This window comes from Penaeus monodon, chromosome 17 (assembly GCF_015228065.2).
Source record: "Penaeus monodon isolate SGIC_2016 chromosome 17, NSTDA_Pmon_1, whole genome shotgun sequence".
Lineage (NCBI taxonomy): Eukaryota > Metazoa > Arthropoda > Malacostraca > Decapoda > Penaeidae > Penaeus > Penaeus monodon.
In genome coordinates, this window is record NC_051402.1 from 47586713 (window position 1) to 47592057 (window position 5345).

Sequence of the window (5345 nt, forward strand, 5' to 3'; positions counted from 1 at the left end):
GTGTATGGGTGTTTCTCTACTTGCGTTCAGTGCTTGTTTGTGCGTGTATTTGTTTGCCATGCCCGTGTTGCTGAACGTGGACGTAACGTGTATGTTTTTTTTTTAACTGTTTATGCACGCGCATGCGTGTGTATACGTGTCCGTCTATTTACTGCTTTGAAGGTGTGTATATGTATGTATGTGTGCGTGTTCTCATGCAAGTATATGCGCGTGTATTTATGTTGATTTTGGCCCTAAGTTTGTCCAGGTGAGGACCGGAGATACAGCCTTCATCGATATCTAGACCAAAGTTGTGGATGCGTGGAGCTCCTCCGTCTCTTTGTTAGGGAGGATGGAAGAGGGAAGATGCAAATGATAACGAATGAAGAGAGAAGAGAAAGGAAGTGAGAAAAAGTGGGAAGTGAAAGGAAGAGGAATTGGAAAAGAAGGGAGAAGAAAAAGGAGAAAAAGAGATGAATAGATGAAGAGGTAGAAAGAGGGAGAGGGTGAAGAAGAAATTGGAAAAGTGGATATAAAAGATAAAAAAAAAAAAAAAAAAAAAAAAAAAGACATATAATTCGAAGGGCAAAACTAGAATACCAGTGACGCTAAAACAAATCTGTAATTCTAGTGTTTCATATCCCAAGTTTAACTCTCTGAAGTACTAATAACCTTCCCAACCCAGTAAATATAAAGAGTGATCAAGCCTGCAACTGCCCACACTTAATCTTTCTCTCCCTCTCTCTCTCCCTCTCGCTGTGTCGACTGGGGATATTTCGAAGGCTGTGTAGTGAAGGGCTTATTGTGGTAGCAAGAGCGACAATTAGTAGTCGGGATAAGAGTCAGTGTCAGGATTCAGTGTTCCAGCGACTGAGTCCGATGATCATAACGAGATTTAAATGTTAGTATGAGTCAGTGTCAGGAATCCGTGTCCTAGTGGCTGATTTAGGTTCGAGAATCAGGTCAGCGACAATTAGCAATCAGTGTAAGAGTCGATGTCAGGAATCAGTGTCCCAGCGGCTGAGGTGAGTCCGGGATCTGCTCGTCCCGGTACGCTTGTTTCGCCCGTCGCTTTATTGACTTTCCTCAGCCTCTAAAAGGAACATCATTTCCATATGCATCCGGCGCTGTTTATATGAGCTGGCTTGTACTTCGAGATATTGCTTACGTGGATTTGAAAGGCGCTCCGGGTTACGTCGATACCACGGACGGGTATGTGTTTTCATGAAGGACTGATCCGCGTGGCGTCTTAAAGATGAATTGCTACTTACATTTACTTCTTCGGGATGAAAACATTCCGCTTTGATGTGGACATTTTCAAAAATACATTTCCTATTCATGGCGGCTTCCCTCCTGCGCTGAGGTGAAATCTAGCCAGTGCTGGACCCTTATCTCCTTCACTCACCACTTCGCCTTCTTTCCCCCTCCCTCTCGTTCTTCGCTATTCTAGTACCTTACCCTCTACTTCGTTCTTGCATTATTCTCTCTTTCCCCCTCTCATTCCCTCCGTTCGCGTACGCCCGTCCATCCCAATCGTTCCGTTTATAAACAACTTGACAGAGAAAGTGATATCGCCAGACGCCAGCTAATGTCACGGGGTCACTGTGAGTCGAGCCGCTTCGTAGGAGAGCTCAGCGCCACAACGTCCGACGGGGGCCTCGGCGATCAGAAGATGGTCGGGTGCTGGGTCTCGAATCGTCGGCCGAGGAGGGAGCTTTTGCTCTTTGGCGTGGGGGAGGGGAGGGGAGGTGAGGGAGGGTGGGAGGGAGGGAGAAGGGAGGGAGGGAGAAGGGAGGGAAGGAGGGAGGGGGGAAAAGAGAGAGAGAGAGAGAGAGAGAGAGAGAGAGAGAGAGAGAGAGAGAGAGAGAGAGAGAGAGAGAGAGAGAGAGAGAGAGAGAGAGAGACAGAGAGAGAGAGAAAGAGAAAAGAGAGAGAGAGAAAGAAAAAAAGAAAGGGAAAGTGAAAGAGAAAGAGAAAAATCAAGAGATCATTATCTAGGCTCGTTACGATGCATTAATGATACGTTTAGTTATTGAATAATTATCATAATGTGTATATAGTGCTCACAACATACGTACATGCCCCCCCTCCTCACATACGCACACATACATATATATATATATATACTCACATATACAGCGCAATCAAAATAGTTCAATTGTCAAAATGAACACATTTTTGTTACATTCTTCGTATGAGTTGTGACACCAATGTAGAATTGCGTTCTATTAGGCGAACATCACACCGGGTTACCCCTCACGAGAGCCAAGCGAATGGTGGTCTTAAATCTTAAACGTTCAGCTAAATTATAAAATAAAAGCCGCCATTTCACACTACACTACATTAATGTAAATGTAAATGTAAACGTACATAGAATCAGATTGTGTGTGTATTTATTTGTATGTATGTACGCATACATGTATGCATATATTTGTATATGCCATTATGTGAATGTGTGCGTAGATAAATTGCAGTCCATCTGTTTATCCCCTTTTTTCGGGTATACAGCTTTCCTTCTTACGTAAATTTCCACTCTATGAATGCGTGTGTCCCTCTGTCAAAGCTACCCGAGGTGCAGGTACCTCCGCAGTAGGTGCCTCCTGTTAAAGACACTAGGCGGTAAAGGTATTCCCCTGGTATGGGTATCCCATGCTGTGGACGCGTGCACGTGATTGCCACTTGCCAGTTTCTAGCCAACGCTTCTCTCACGTTGCCATAGTAACCGCCGTCGAGGCTGTGAAGGTGTGGTGGTGGTGGAGCCGCCGCTGTACTTGTTGCTGCTACTGCTGGCCTTCATAAGAACAGAAGGAGCGAACACGTCCCTTTACCCTGTCGCCCTGCTAAGCTCATGCCGTCAGCCAGCCGCGAGGGGAGACGAAGTGGGCGTAGCAAATTGTTTTCCGTTCGCCATTTGGCCTGGAACCCACCTCGACGCCTGTGTCAGTGACCCACCTCCTTCCCCTTTCCGGTCTGTCGGCGGTGTTGGCGACATACTTAACGGAGGGAGAATGAGGAAGGGGGGGGGGGGAGGGCGATAATCAGGGGATATTAGGGATGCGGTAGGGGGCAGGGGTTAGGGGAGACGATGAAAATGGGCGTTGATTTGTTAGGTGATGTGCCCGGTGATGGGTGGATAGATTGTTTACAAGAGGATATATGGTGGGGGAGGCGTTTATGGATAGATATTATCAGGTAAATAGGTAAATGAGCATTTGACAAAGGGACACAAAGAGAGAGAGAAAGAGATAGAAGGAGAGGGAGAGGAAGAGAGAGGGAGAAGAAGAAGAGGGAGGAAGGAGGAGAAGAGAGAGGGAGAGGAAGAGAGAGGGAGAGGAAGAGAAAGAGAGAGGAAGAGAAAGAGAGAGGAAGAGAGAGAGAGAGAGGAAAGAGAGAGGAAGAGAGAGGAAGAGAGAGAGGATAGAGGAAGAGAGAGAGAGAAGAGAGAGAGAGAAGAGAGAGAGAGAGAGAGAGAGAGAGAGAGAGAGAGAGAGAGAGAGAGAGAGAGAGAGAGAGAGAGAGAGAGTGAGAGAGTGTGTGTGTTGTGTGTGGTGTTTGTGTGTGTGTGTGAGAGTGAGAGAGAGAGAGAGAGAGAGAAAGAGTGAGAGAGAGTGAGAGTGAGCGAGTGAGTGTGTGTGAGTGTGTGTGTGTGTGTGTGTGTGTGTTGTGCGCGTGTGCGTGTGCGTGTGCGTGTGTGTGTGTGGATGAGAGAGAGAGAGAGAGAGAGAGAGAGAGAGAGAGAGAGAGAGAGAGAGAGAGAGAGAGAGAGAGAGAGAGAGAGAGAGAGAGAGGGGGGGGGGAGAGGGTGTGGCCTGTGGGGTTGGATGGGTTGAGAGAAAGAGAGGATTTATTACCAGAAGCACCGTATGCCTGAGAGATAACCTGGGAAATAATCGAAAAATTAGTTGTGGTTGTCAGTATGCTTTGCATGCCTGAATAAAGTTACCCCAACACAACCCACAAACACAGTCTCACTTAAACCATAAACGATAGAGAAAGCAATTGCCTAAAAAAAAGCAAGGCGTTTTTTTTCTCTCCTTAAAAGAACAACAGATGGACGTGAAAATTTTCCTCTCAAATTCCGCCCTCAAAAGGAAAAGGAGACGGGACTGAAGTGTCACTCATTCCCAGCGACAGCGTGAAGTGCTAGTATCCCCAATCTGTGCAGCTTTAAACTCGCTGTGAGTCTGAGCTGCAGGAACACGACCTTTGCTCACCTCGCTTGTGATTATTCCAGAATTCTTTGTGACATTTGCTAGTGTAACGAAAGAGAGAGAAGGAGAGAAAGGAAGGAAGCCAGAAAGAAAATCGGTGTGTTTTTTTTGTTAATTTTTAGTTTAATATCCATCTTAGTTTTTTCTACGAGTTGTGTGTGACGGGTGTTACGGGAAAAAACGTAACGCCTCTGCTTCCGCGCCACTCTTCTCCCTCTCAGGTGGTGGCTCAGTGCCTCGACGCGTTACCAGAACGTCACAGTCTCAGATAAAGGCTATCTTTCTGTGGTACGAACGTGAGAACCCCGGAGCGTCGCACAGGAATCTGCGACTTGTTATATCCTTGTATGTGTTGCGTGTTGTGTCGGCCAGTGTTAGAAGCCACGGCCGGCCCTTGTGACCCGCGACTCCGCCGAGAGTGAGACCCCCGCGCCCTTTGCCCTCGCCATGAGCATCAGGAGGGTCCGGGGCTCCTTCAGGAGTTCCCAGCGGCGCTATGGGTCCACGGAGGGCGCCAAGAAGATGCGAAGCTCCTCTTGGATCTTCAAGAACGACGAGTGGCGCCTTGTTTACGGTAAGTGCCCTTCCATTCGCGTACGTGCCCGCTCGTCACGTGCGAGCGGCGGTTTGCACGTCCCGAGCGAACTTGTGTGTGTGAGATTGCATCTGTATACATATGCGTGTTAAATATATGCATACGGTGGTAGAGATGGCCATCATTATCACTGCCATCGCCATCGTAATCCTCATTTTCATGTCGAGGGTCATCTCTCAAAATCATCAATAACGCTGCAGCATACCGCTACAATTTTGGTCTTTCTCGAGTTACGGTTCAACAATATTACAAATACCTCCATTGAAATACCTTTTAGTGTGCGATATCAATTAACCGATTAAACGTAACGCCAAGCAACCATAATCTAATGATTTATGGAAACATGATCAGTTTAACGGGATTATATACACCAGTACTCCCTCGTTGCCTGTCTCTCGCCGCGAAGCTGAGTACTCAAGTGTAAAGATAAATCAAGCTGAGTCAGAGAGAAGTCAAGCAGACTGTATATCCAGTGGAGATGCTGGAGTCTGCTGGTGGCTTCAGTGAGGTCGCTTATATATATATATATATATATATATATTATATATATATATATATAT